The sequence below is a fragment of the Medicago sativa genome, chromosome 4, assembly GCF_051527215.1.
Source record: "Medicago sativa cultivar Bolivia chromosome 4, Bolivia_mono, whole genome shotgun sequence".
NCBI classification, from domain to species: domain Eukaryota; kingdom Viridiplantae; phylum Streptophyta; class Magnoliopsida; order Fabales; family Fabaceae; genus Medicago; species Medicago sativa.
The window spans coordinates 46,914,668-46,929,375 of record NC_140752.1 but is presented as its reverse complement, the minus strand read 5'-3'; the positions used below and the strand labels follow the sequence as shown (position 1 = coordinate 46,929,375).

General features: G+C 39.2%; 1 pseudogene; it reads right to left on the bottom strand.

Annotated features, from left to right (window-relative positions):
* Positions 1-10,445: 10,445 nt before the first annotated feature.
* On the bottom strand, positions 10,446-11,094 carry LOC146929407 (chloroplast envelope membrane 70 kDa heat shock-related protein pseudogene; annotated as a pseudogene).
* Positions 11,095-14,708: the final 3,614 nt, after the last annotated feature.

The window sequence follows — 14,708 nt, the reverse complement described above, 5'->3', positions numbered from 1 at the left end:
AAATTTTAACACAGGAAATGACTAAAATGCCCCTCCATGTGAATTTTGTAAATAACATTGAAATAAAATGCAGAGAAAGATGCAATTGATCAGAGATAGTTCACATGACTTATAATGCAAGAAAAGAAGAATTGAATAAGTATTTTTAGGTCCAAAATTAGGGTATAACAGCTGCCCCTATTTAAGTTTCTTTGTCCGGAGAGTCAAGAGACGAAGTCTTAGAGTTGACGGGACGAAGATACTTAAATATTAACATTTGCACTGTTTTTGGACATAAAAATACGCTTTCAGAGTTTCAAAGATATGAATGCCATGCAAGACTTTGATTATGAATGCAAGACAAACAACTGGAGTCTATGGAACCTGTCATGTCACTGGGGATTCAAGTGGACATTGACAGGGTAGACAAACCAGGGAGTAGAAAATAAGGTGCAAGCTGTTCTTTGGGTCGAACTAGTCACTTGACCAAGGAATACAAAATAAGAGATAGGTGCAAGCTGTTCTTGGGATTGAACTTGGCGCTTGACCGGAAACATAGACATATAGGCAGATACAAGTTGTTCTTCGGATCGAACTTGACACTTGGTTGAAAATACAAACAGATAGGCAGACACAAACTGTTCTTTGGGTTGAACTGGCCGTTTGGCTGGAGACATAGACAAAAGGGTTGATACAAGCTGTTTCTTCGGATCGAACTTGCTTGTGGGATTATCACCACATCATGTGGGAGAGTGCAGACTGTTCTCTTAGAACGAACTTGTCGTTTGACCGATAACAAAGCATAAGCTGGGTACAAACTGTTCTTCAGATTGAACTTGTCGTCTGACTGATAACAAAGCATGAGCTGGGTACAAACTGTTCTTCAAATCGAACTTGCCGTTTGTCCGGGAACATAGGTATACAAGTAGGTACAAGTGGTTCTTTTTGGATCGAACCTGGCACTTGACCAATAACGGGATACAAATTGAGAGTCTTGTTTAACAAGATACCCATTGAGGGTAAATTGTCATTGACTTGACTTGAAAGTAGACATGACCATTTTTGTTGGCCCAAGAGTAAATTGAGAGTAAATTGACATTGATTTGAATTGAAAATTGACATTGGAAGTTGACATTGAAAGTTGAGATTGAACAGAGACATAGACATAGACATAGACATTGGATTGAGAGTTGCAATTGAAAGAGACATTGGAAATTGGAATGAAATTGGATTGAAAGTTGACATTGACATTGGATATTGACATTGACTTGGAAATTGAAATTGACATTGACATTGGCATTGACATTGACATTGAAATTGGAGATTGGAAATGAGATTGCTTCGAATTTGACAGCTGAAATTGAAATTGAGATTGGAAATTGCTTCGAATTTGGCAGTTTGACATTGAAATTGGAAATTGCTTCGAATTTGACAGGTTGAAATTGAATTGAATTTGGAATTGGAATTGAAATTGAAATTGAAATTGAATTTGACAATTGGAATTTGGATTGAATTTGACAGTTGACAGTTGAAAGTTGGATATGCAACATGTATGTATGGTATAACAAGATTATTGGATGTATGAGCACATAGAATGTATGATTATGCATGTATGAATGCTTGAAATGCATGATTGGCTGGCAGTTGGACAGAGAAAGTTTCACAAAGGCAGACGAAACATTGGAAGATTGGGCACGTAGTGGCTCGTGCTGCAACATATTCACAGGGGAAAACCTCTTTGGAGAGACCGTCGTTGGGAGACGTATCAAAACCATGGCTGAGGGCAATAAAACTTGTAGAGGAGGGACCCTTGGAATGCCCTTGGATACAGGTCACCGTTGCTAGGCGTGTTAGTGCTGGGTAAACATTGGATGTTCGCATCTGTGGTCAATGCTTTTTCATTCTTTTCATTTTTCATTTTCAAACCCCACTTTTGCCTGAACCGCCCTTTCGGGTTTTCGATTCACCGGGGAGTAAAGATTCTTTTCATTGCCCCATTTTTGCCTGAATTGCCTTCATAGGTTGTCAATCAGCGGGGTGCTCATTTTTGCCTAAGCCGCCCTTTCGGGTTTTCAACTTAGCGAGCTTTTCATTTGTATTTTTTTCAATTTTTCATTTCCATTCTGTTTTTCATTCTTGCCATTGACCACAGATCATCCTGGGGAGTAACCTGCTTGTAACATGTATTGAAATAGACATTGATATTCATTCATTCATGCATGTTTCATTGAAATGTACCCTATTGCTCAGGTTTGCTTTCAAAATAGACATAAAAAGATTTTTCAATTTTCAAAGATGTTTGTTTCAGCCATTGATATCATCAAATAGAAAGAAAATATTCTGTATAAAGCATTGAAAGTAGAAAGAAAATAGAATTTCAAACAATAGAAAGGCTCAAATTGATGTAGAAGAGTGAGGGTCAGCCAAAGGCATGACTTCACGGATTTTCAAAGCTTGGAAATTGGTAATTTTATTGGTTGGTGATACATTGAACACGATGACCGCTACATTTCATAGAAATTTTGAATTCACAAGTGTAGAAGCCTCTGATGAAGATGATCATTGACAGTTGCAGATGCCCCAAGGGGTGATGGTGATTTGCCAGATATAGTTACTTGTCTTTTATTGTCAACCTCATTTTTGCATGAACCGCCCTTTCGGGTTTTCGGCTCATCGAGGCGCTCATTCTTGCCTGAGTTGCGTACAATCTCAGCGAGCTTTTTCATATTCATTTTTTTTGTCCCTAACTTTTGCCTGGATCGCCCTTTCGGGTTTTCGATCCACCGGGAAGCGCATTTTTGCCTAGGCCGCCCTTCCGGGTTTTCGACCTACCACGCTGTTCTTTTCTTTCTAGACAAAGTATTTCTTGACTATATCGGCATTAACAGGATTTGGGAGTTCAACACCATCCATGTGTGTAAGAATCAAAGCACCACCAGAGAAAGCCTTCTTGACAACATAAGGACCTTCATAGTTAGGTGTCCACTTGCCCCTTGGGTCGGGTTGCTGACTTATCCTTCTTTTCAATACAAGTTCGCCTTCCTTGAATTCTCGAGGTCGGACTTTCTTGTCAAAAGCATTCTTCATTCGCACTTGATACAACTGTCCACGAGTCATAGCATCCATACGTTTCTCTTCAATCAGATTCAATTGATCATACCGACTTTGACACCATTCAGCCTCAGTTAGTTTTGCTTCCATGATTACTCGAAGAGATGGAATCTCCACTTCCAGTGGGAGAACTGCTTCCATGCCATATACCAGAGAGAAAGGAGTTGCCCCGGTTGAACTGCGCACCGTAGTACGGTAACCATGCAAGGCAAAAGGTAGCATTTCATGCCAGTCTTTGTAAGTAGTGACCATCTTCTGAACAATCTTCTTGATGTTTTTGTTAGCGGCCTCAACTGCACCATTCATCTGAGGTCTATAAGGAGAAGAGTTGTGATGTTCAATCTTGAATTCTTCACATAAAGCTTGCATCATACTATTGTTCAGATTGGAACCATTGTCAGTGATGATTTTATTGGCAACACCGTATCGACAGATGATGTTATTCTTGATGAACTTGACAACCACTTGCTTGGTCACATTAGCATAGGAGGCAGCTTCAACCCACTTGGTGAAATAGTCAATTGCCACTAGAATGAAACGATGTCCATTGGAAGCTTTTGGTTCGATTCTTCCGATCATGTCAATGCCCCACATAGAGAAAGGCCATGGGGAAGAGATAACATTAAGAGCATGTGGAGGCACATGAATCTTGTCAGCATAAATTTGACATTTATGGCATCTTTTGGCATGTCTGTTGCAGTCACGTTCCATAGTTATCCAGTAATAGCCGGCTCTTAACAGCTTTCTTGACATGGCGTGACCCGAAGCATGGGTCCCAAAAGTGCCATCATGCACATCATGCATCAACTTCTCAGCTTCTTGTTTGTCAACACATCTTAGCAAGACCATGTCATAGTTCCTCTTGTATAGGATTTCTCCGTCCAGAAGGAATCTGCTAGCCCATCGCCTCAAAGTCTTTTTATCCCTGTTGGAAGCACCAGGTGGATATTCACGATTCTGCAAGAATTGCTTGATGTTGTAGTACCAAGGCTTTTTACCATTCACATCTCCATCAGCTTGATTTGGCATATTTTCAATGGTAAACACATGAGCGGGTCTATCAAGACGCTGCACTTTGATCACAGGCACGTCATTCCAATGGTTCACACGAAACATGGAGGACAAAGTAGCAAGAGCGTCAACCATCTGATTTTCATCCCGGGGGATGTGGTGCAGCTCAACCTTTGTAAAGTATGTCAACAGACGTCTTGCATAGTCACGGTAAGGGATTAGCTTCTCATGATGAGTCTCCCATTCACCTTTTATCTGATTAATGACAAGTGCAGAATCTCCATAGATGTCAAGGTGCTTAATCCTCAGATCAAAGGCTTCTTCAATACCCAAGATACATGCTTCATATTCAGCTATGTTGTTTGTGCATTCAAAAGTTATTCGAGCAGTGAAAGGAATGTGGTGCCCCTGCGGAGTCACAATGATGGCTCCAATCCCTTTACCATAAGCATTAACAGCACCATCAAACACCAATCCCCACTTGCTATTGGGATCTGGCCCTTCATTGATCAATGGTTCTTCACAGTCTTTTGCTTTCAGATACATAATCTCTTCATCAGGGAAATCAAACTTAATTGGCTGGTAATCATCAAGAGGTTGGCAAGCAAGATGCTCAGCAAGGACACTTCCTTTGATTGCTTTCTGAGCTTTGTATACAATGTCATATTCAGACAACAACATCTGCCAACGTGCGATCTTTCCAGTAACAGCAGGCTTTTCAAAGATGTACTTGATTGGATCCATTCGGGATATCAACCAAGTTGTATGATTCACCATATAATGACGCAGGCGTTTGGCAGCCCAGGCTAAAGCACAACAAGTCTTTTCAAGCATCGTATACCGAGTCTCGCAGTCGGTGAACTTCTTGCTCAGATAGTAGATAGCATGCTCTTTCTTACCAGTCTCATCTTGTTGTCCGAGAACACAACCCACTGAATCATCTAACACTGACAGATACATAATCAATGGCCTTCCTTCCACTGGCGGGACAAGGATAGGTGGTTCCAACAGGTATTCTTTAATGCTATCAAAAGCTTCTTGGCATTCATCATTCCATTCAACAGGCTGATTCTTTCTGAGCAATTTGAAAATTGGACCGCAAGTAGTAGTCATGTGAGATATGAATCTTGAAATGTAATTCAGACGTCCGAGGAAACCTCTGACTTGCTTCTCAGTTTGAGGGGCCGGCATCTCTCTGATGGCTCGGACTTTGTCAGGATCAACTTCGATGCCTCTTTGGCTGACAATGAAGCCTAGCAACTTTCCAGATCGTACACCAAATGTGCACTTGTTGGGATTCAACCGCAGCTTGTACTTTCTCAGTCTTTCAAACATCTTTTTCAAATACGCAACATGCTGCTCTTCATCACTTGACTTCACAATCATGTCATCAACATATACTTCAATCTCTTTGTGAATCATATCATGGAACAAAGTTGTCATACCTCTTTGATAGGTAGCACCAGCATTTATCAAGCCAAACAGCATTACTTTATAACAGAACGTTCCCCATGGAGTGATGAAGGACGTCTTTTCTCTATCTTCAGGAGACATCCGTATCTGATTATAACCAGAGAAACCATCCATGAAGGAAAATACTTTGGATTGAGCAGTACTGTCAACAAGCACATCAATATGAGGCAATGGGAAGTTATCCTTTGGACTGGCTTTATTCAGATCTCTGTAGTCAACACACATTCGAACTTTCCCATCTTTCTTCGGTACTGGTACGATGTTGGCAATCCACTCAGGGTATTCAGCTGTCATGAGGAAACCCGCATCAATTTGCTTTTGTACCTCAGCCTTGATCTTAAGAGCCATGTCTGGACGAGATCTTCTCAATTTCTGTTTGACAGGAGGACATTCAGGTCTTGTCGGTATCCGATGTTCCACAATCTTGGGATCTAGACCCGGCATGTCTTCATAGGACCATGCAAAGACATCTGGATAATCATGGAGCAGCTGAATGATCTTCTTTTTCACCTCTGGCTCAAGTGCAGCACCAATCTTGATCTCTCGCATGTTCTCTTCAGTACCCAGGTTGATGAGTTCAATCTCTTCCTGGTGAGGCTGAATGGCTCTTCTTTCTTGCTCAAGCAGTCGAGTGATCTCATATGGTATCTCTTCATCATCATCATCCTCATCTTCAGCTTCATATACAGGGAACTCAAAATTTGGAGGAACCATAGGGTCACTGTGTTCAACGGGTTTATTATGGTTCAATCTGCATAATATGATTGGGATGATTTTAGAAAAAGTTTTTCATGCAGATTTTTGAAATTAATAAGAAAATACAGATATTTTGGTTTTTTCTGGCATTACCATTATTTCCAAGAAAAAAGGCACTAAAAAAAAGTAAAAAACAAAGAGTCGTGAGAAAAACGACAACTTTTTATTGATTAACGGCAATGCCGAAACAAACACGCCCTTACAAAGATATCACTTTCGCCTTGGGCAGAGCGAAAGGATTGTTATTTTGAAAACAAAAAACATGAGCAACAAAACACATTACATGGAAGCATGCATGACTAAAGGAACATCAATGGCTTCCCAATTTCTCACAGTGCCTCCTGGTACAACAAATGTAGGCACATGGCTTCTTTCAGCAGCATCTTCAGTAATAGCATTGATGAACCCAGCACTGTAGAAAGTTCCCTTTGAAACAGCAGATGTCGGGGAGAATCCAAGGCCTTCTTTACGCTTGTTTTCCAGAATCTGAATTACCTTGCCCCAGCCAGCAGCTTGCCCTGCTTGAACAGCCTTCTGGGCGTCCTTTAGTGAAGCCATGTTAGCACCAGCCCTCCGGGGCTCTGCACCCTCAACAGTCAATCCTTGAAACGACGTCCCTTCAGCAGACCCTGCTTCAACACAAGAGAACGATGATACCTGGCTAACTAGATATGCTTCCTCGCCATGCACAGTGACAATCTTACCGTTCCTCATGAACTTAAGCTTCTGATGCAAAGTAGAAGTGACTGCCCCAGCGTCTTGAATCCACAGCCTTCCGAGGAGACAACTGTAAGAAGCATTGATGTCCATGACTTGGAAAGTAATCTGAAATGTCTCGGGACCAATAGTAATTGGCAAGTCTACTTCCCCGAGAACATCTTTGCGGGATCCGTCGAAAGCTTTAACCAGATAGCTGCTACCCCTCAGGGAAATTCCATGATGGCTCAATTGTCTTAGCGTGAATTCGTGCATTACATTCAGAGATGATCCAGTGTCTACCAATACGTTGGATATCAGGTCAGATCCACAATGTACTGAGATATGTAGAGCCAAGTTGTGGCGTTTCCCTGCTTCGGGGAGCTCATCGTCACCGAACCCCGAGTTGTTGCAGGCAGTAATGTTACTCACTATCCCATCAAACTGATCCACAGAGACCCCGTGGTCAACATAAGCTTGCTCGAGTATCTTCATTAACACCTTCCTGTGAGCTTCTGAGCTCATAAGTAGAGACAAGATGGATATCTTTGATGGGGTTTGTAGCAGCTGGTCAACAATCTTATAGTCACTTTTCTTGATAAGCCTCAGGATTTCGTCCAGATTGGACTCTTCAATGGGCTGGCCCGAGGGGCTGGCATTCTCTTCCTCAAGGTTAGCCATGTTTCTTCTCTTGTACGATCTTGTCTGATGAACTATATCTGGTTGGTGAATCTTGCGAGCACGAGCCACTTTTCAGACTGCGGCAGAGGAACCAGGAGATGATGAGCACGGGAAGCCATTTGTGACCGATGAATGATGCATATGGTGCATGATATGCAAATGCGAAAAGACTCTTTTTTGTCAGAGGACTTTGTCAAAGTGGTTGTGAACATCATGGAGAAACACAGTTTTATTTGAAAATCTTGAGCAAAACTAAAAGTTTAGTTGAGATGGTATCACTTGGTGTTCACATCCGTGATGTTCAAAAGATGACTTGTCTAAGTCCTCCGATAAATGCATGGGAAAAAGTTTATGCATGTATGCATGTATGCATGATTATGTTCAAGTTCGGAGAAAACATGGTGGGTTGAAGTTCAAAGTCGAGGAGTCATGGGTGGACACGGTGTCCGGTGAAACTAGGGTTTTAGGATAATAGTAACCGGGTTCTAAAAAGGTTCCCAAGGTGCAACCTCTCCGACGTATCTCATGGTGTCACGAGACAACACTCGCTCCATGATTATACGTGGAAGGTCTAACTTGAGTGTAGTATCGCGTGACGACTAAAACTCGAGACAATACCCGGTTTAGCCTCCGCACTACATCCTAGAAAATGGCCATGGATGGGTTTGGTTATCTACGGTTCATAGCGTCATAGAACAATTAGAAGCAAAGTACCTAAACGCGACAACTCGCGCCGACAACATCACCCCCAAAATGCCTCAGCTATGTGGGATTGATCGCGTAATCCAAAACACGAGGCAACCCCCGGAATGAATTATCGACTATATCCCTCCTAAATCCTAAGTTCACTCAGCCCGGGTGCAGGACTTTTGATATTCTCACCCCACACGTTTGCAAGAAATTAAACATTTATTCACATAAGAAAGCATGTAAAGGAAGCAAGTAAAACGAAAGCGCAAGCGTGGAAATAAAGACTAGGCGTAACTCTCGAATCTCCCCAGTGAAGTCGCCAGCTGTTTTATCTTGGTTTTTCGGGTGTCAAACATTGATTACGTTTGAACCTTTCTAAACCGGTGATATCTTATTTTTTCTTGGGAAGGGAAAAAGTAAGCAAAACCCTTGAGAATCGAGGTCCGGGAGTTGTTTTCGCTACGGGAAGGTGTTAGGCACCCATAACGACTATAGTATCCTATAGGAACCGTCTTTAATTTCTACGCGCGCGCTTTATTTTTAAATGCTATTTGAAAATGTTATTTACACCTAAAATTTGCTAAGTGAAGAATTGGAGGGAGAAGAAAGTGTTTGAATTTTTATTTTATTTGAATTGAAGGAATTTTGTTCCTTGCCTACGTACCCGTTTAAGGGATCAAATCCACCGTAGTTCTCTCTCAAAAATGTTTTTGTTTTTGTTGGTTGATTTTAAGTTTGAAAATGGATTTTGAAGAATAGAAAGGGGCCTCAAGGGCATGAGATTAGGAAATAGTGAGGTGGAATTAGTTATTTGCAAAATATAGTCCAAGTATGATTAGAGTTCATTAGAATTTGATTAAGAAAAAGAAAGGGAAAATTCAATGGGATTTTGATCCCAAGGTTTATTATGAAAAAGAGTTTGAGTGAAGTTTGTTCACATTTTTTGGAAAGTTGATTTTTCTAAGTATGAGTCCTAGGCATTCATCTAAGCATACAATCCTAAACATACATCTAAACATGCACATTCTAGCTATATAGTGATGTGTGTGCGTGTGTCGGTGCTTGTGTCGGTGTACATCATTAGAGTCCATTGTCCTTTACATCATACCCTAGATACATTCTATGGCCTCTTTGCCAAGAAATTAAAAGTGCATAAAGGAAAATATTACAAAACTCCTAAGTGTTTACATTCTAACTTTGGTACAAATTAAATTGCAAGAAAAATAGAGATGAATATGGGATGAAATGGAGATGCTATGGAAATGAGACATGAAACAAGAAAGGTTAGTGGCACACATGAAGTAGAAGCTAGTATCAAAATGCATAATAAGCTATTGTAACTTGCAAAGGGAAGTAAACTAACAATCTTAGCAAAAAAGTGACAAAAGGGCTTGAAATTCAATATAATCCTAAAGCAAACTCAAGATCTAGATTCTCACAATGTTGGGACATTTCAAGTGATTCATTCCAAGGGAACAAATATGAGAACCAAGGGAAATTATCATGCCAAAAATTATAAGATTTTCAAGCTCTTTATGCACTTTTATTCCACAAAAGATTTACACATTATTTACCAAACACAAGGTCCTCAAGAACTAAACCAAAACAGCAAGCAAACACCACATTAAGAGGCAAATTTATTCCACAAAATTATATGTCTAAATGTCACAACTTTATACCAAAATTTCAAGGTCAACATCACATTAAAACTTCACGAAATTCTTCAAAAAGGTGGACTAAAAGCGAGACAAAAACACACATACTCTTGGAGTGAATTTTGGCATGAAACCACATCCCAAAAGATAGGTTTCAAATGCCAAAATCACCTCAAAAGAATTCATAAAACTTGAAAGTCTTTATAACGACATTTCAACATGAATCAAGACATTGAATTGACAAGGACACGAGATATTTTTCTACGCCTCTAATCAGTTTTTTTAATAAGCAAAAATTATCAAGAAACATAAAAAAAAACACCACAAACTATTAGTAATTTTCTTGAGATTTTAACATAAAACAAGGGCATGCAGGAGGTGTAAGAAGCATTAAGCAGTGCCGAAATATTAAGACAATTCTATTAAAGCAAAACTGCAAACAAATGAAACCCAGGCCCAATCAAGGATGAAAAAACGGGTTGGATCAGGTATGGGGCGGGTCAAAGGCATGGATAGGTAAAAAATTGAAGGAAGCTTACGTGTATGCAGCTTCTGAAACAAAAGATCCTTCTTCTTCTTCTCACGCCTCTTCATGAGCACCATAGATGAAATTTCTTCAACAGCAAATTGCTTGTCCTCACCCTTGTAGTTAACACCAATCATGGGCTTTTCACCAGGACCAGCAGTAACCTTGAAAGGCCGTAGCTTCATGTCACTCTGAACAGATGCATCAGAAACTCTCCTTCCAATCAAACGTTTAGCATCGAAGACGGTGTTAACAGGGTTCATCGCAACCTGATTCCTAGCAGCATCACCGATCAACCTCTCACTATCAGTAAAAGCAACATAAGACGGCGTGGTACGGTTTTCTTGATCGTTGGCAATGATCTCAACACGATCGTGTTGCCATACTCCAACACACGAGTACGTCGTTCCCAGATTTATTCCAATCGCAGGTCCTTCACCTTTTCCGGCCATTGTTGATGGATTCAAGAACGCTAGGGTTTGGTTTTTGTGAAAGAATGAAAAAGAGATAAAAGTGTTTGTGCTGAACCGAATTGCTTCTAGGAGCTTGTATGAAGGCTTTGCGGTGGTGAACCTGTCCTCATTCCCGTTTCTATCTTCTTTGTTCTGGATCCGGTTGCATTTTTGCCATTGTTCTCCGTGTTCAAGCTTGCTACGATCGGTTGTTGTTAATTTGTTGCTGGAATTGAAACTTTGTTGGATCAATTTGATGAATGTGTTAAGAACTTTTGAGGATTTGTGAATTGGTGATGAATGTTGGTGGTTATGGAAGTTGAGTAGTGAAAATGGTGGTGGTTTGTGGTGGTTTAGGTTGGTTAGGGTGGTGGTTTAGGTTGGTTAGGGTGGTTTGTTATGGTGGAGATGGATAATTGTGGTGGTTGGAGGTTGTTAGAGGAGAGAGAAAGTGGGAAAAAAAACTTGGTGAAATTTTGTGAAAAAAGATTGAATAATTAGTTGGTAAAAAAGAAAAAATGATTGGTTGTTAATTTTGACCAAGGCTTTGACCTATTTATAGGTGATGTGGGAATGCTTGGACCAATGAAACAACGCCACATGGCACTGGACTTGTAACAAACTCTTAAGGACCAATAACATTTGGACATGTGGCACTTGGACTCTAACAAACTTAAAAGGGATTAAAATGTAAATAACAAAAGTACAAGGACCGAAATGAAAATTAAAACTAAAATTGAATTGAAAAAGTAAATTGAAAATTAACGTGAAGCGAGACGATTAAAAACAATAAAGCAGATAAGAGATTTTACGTGAAATGACCAAAATGCCCCTGGAGGCTTAAAAACGACTAAAAATGACTCAGATGAAATTTTTAAAAATGATTTTTAAACAAGGGATTAAAGCAAGAGTTTATACAAGCGAACTAAAAGACTCAGAGACAATTTTTAGAATTTAAACAGGGTTTTAACACATGAAAAGACTAAAATGCCCCCTAGGGGAAAAATTGACTCAAAAATGACTTCAAATGCAATTTTAAAATGGATTTTGACATAGAATTGAAATGAAGACTTATTCAAACTATTTGAAAGGACTCAACCAAAATTTTAAAAGACTGAAAGAAATTTTAACACAGGAAATGACTAAAATGCCCCTCCATGTGAATTTTGTAAATAACATTGAAATAAAATGCAGAGAAAGATGCAATTGATCAGAGATAGTTCACATGACTTATAATGCAAGAAAAGAAGAATTGAATAAGTATTTTTAGGTCCAAAATTAGGGTATAACACCTTCTCGAATCGAACCATGTAATAGTTCCTAGGAAATCTAACAAGCATATCTACGACTTCTATGATTTATATTAGAATTTTCAAAAATGGCCAAAATGGGGGTTAAGTTAATTTCCTTGTTAATTTACGGATTTTACTCGTTTTTGACCCTTTTTCTTTCACTAAAAAGGGCATAAAGTGGCCTAGCCTTATCGAATCAAAGCATGTAATAGTTCCTAGGAAATCTAATGAGCATATCTACGACTTCCATGGTTGATTTTAGAAAATTAAAAAACGGCCAAAATGGTGGTAAAGTGAATTTCCTTGTTAATTTACGAATTTTACTCGATTTTGACCCTTTATCTTTCACTAAAAAGGGCATAAAGTGGCCTAGCCTTATCGAATCGAAGCATGTAATAGTTCCTAGGAAATCTAACAAGCATATCTACGACTTCCATGGTTGATTTTAGAAATTTGAAAAACGGCCAAAATGGTGGTAAAGTGAATTTCCTTGTTAATTTACGGATTTTACTCGTTTTTGACCCTTTTTCTTTCACTAAAAAGGGCATAAAGTGGCCTAGCCTTATCGAATCGAAGCATGTAATAGTTCCTAGGAAATCTAACAAGCATATCTACGACTTCCATGGTTGATTTTAGAAATTTGAAAAACGGCCAAAATGGTGGTAAAGTGAATTTCCTTGTTAATTTACGAATTTTACTCGATTTTGACCCTTTATCTTTCACTAAAAAGGGCATAAAGTGGCCTAGCCTTATCGAATCGAAGCATGTAATAGCTCCTAGGAAATCTAACGAGCATATCTAAGACCTCCATGTTTGATTTTAGAATTTTCACAAACGGCCAAATTGGGGGTTAGGTTAATTTCCTTGTTAATTTACGGATTTTACTCGTTTTTGACCCTTTTTCTTTCACTAAAAAGGACATAAAGTGGCCTAGCCTTATCGAATCGAAGCATGTAATAGTTCCTAGGAAATCTAACAAGCATATCTACGACTTCCATGGTTGATTTTAGAAATTTGAAAAACGGACAAAATGGTGGTAAAGTGAATTTCCTGGTTAATTTACGGATTTTACTTGTTTTTGACCCTTTATCTTTCACTAAAAAGGGCATAAAGTGGCCTAGCCTTATCGAATCGAAGCATGTAATAGTTCCTAGGAAATCTAACGAGCATATCTACGCCTTCCATGATTGATTTTAGAAATTTGAAAAACGGCCAAAATGGTGGTAAAGTGAATTTCCATGTTAATTTACGGATTTTACTCGATTTTGATCGATTTTCTTTCACTAAGAAGGGCATAAAGTGGCCTAGGCTTATCGAATCGAAGCATGTAATAGCTCCTAGGAAATCTAACGAGCATATCTATGACATCCATGGTTGATTTTAAAAACTTGAAAAACGGCCAAAATGGTGGTAAAGTGAATTTCCTTGTTAATTTACGGACTTTACTTGTTTTTGACCCTTTTTCTTTCACTAAAAAGGGCATCAAGTGGCCTAGCCTTATCGAATCAAAGCATGTAATAGTTCCTAGGAAATCTAATGAGCATATCTACGACTTCCATGGTTGATTTTAGAAATTTCAAAACGGGCCAAAATGGAGGTAAAGTGAATTTCCTTGTTAATTTACGGATTTTACTCGATTTTGATCCTTTTTCTTTCACTTCGAAGGGCATAAAGTGGCCTAGCCTTCTCGAATCGAACCATGTAATAGTTCCTAGGAAATCTAACAAGCATATCTACGACTTCCATGATTTATATTAGAATTTTCAAAAACGGCCAAAATGGGGGTTAAGTTAATTTCCTTGATAATTTACGGATTTTACTCGTTTTTGACCCTTTTTCTTTCACTAAAAAGGGCATAAAGTGGCCTAGCCTTATCGAACCGAAGCATGTAATAGTTCCTAGGAAATCTAACGTGCATATCTACGACTTCCATGGTTGATTTTAGAAATTTGAAAAACGGCCAAAATGGTGGTAAAGTGAATTTCCTTGTTAATTTACGGATTTTACTTGTTTTTGACCCTTTTTCTTTCACTAAAAAGGGCATAAAGTGGCCTAGCCTTATCGAATCAAAGCATGTAATAGTTCCTAGGAAATCTAACGAGCAATTCTACGACTTCCATGGTTGATTTTAGAAATTTGAAAAACGGCCAAAATGGTGGTAAAGTGAATTTCCTTGTTAATTTACGGATTTTACTCGATTTCGACCCTTTTTCTTTCACTAAGAAGGTCATAAAGTGGCCTAGCCTTCTCGAATCGAACCATGTAATAGTTCCTAGGAAATCTAACAAGCATATCTACGACTTCTATGATTTATATTAGAATTTTCAAAAATGGCCAAAATGGGGGTTAAGTTAATTTCCTTGTTAATTTACGGATTTTACTCGTT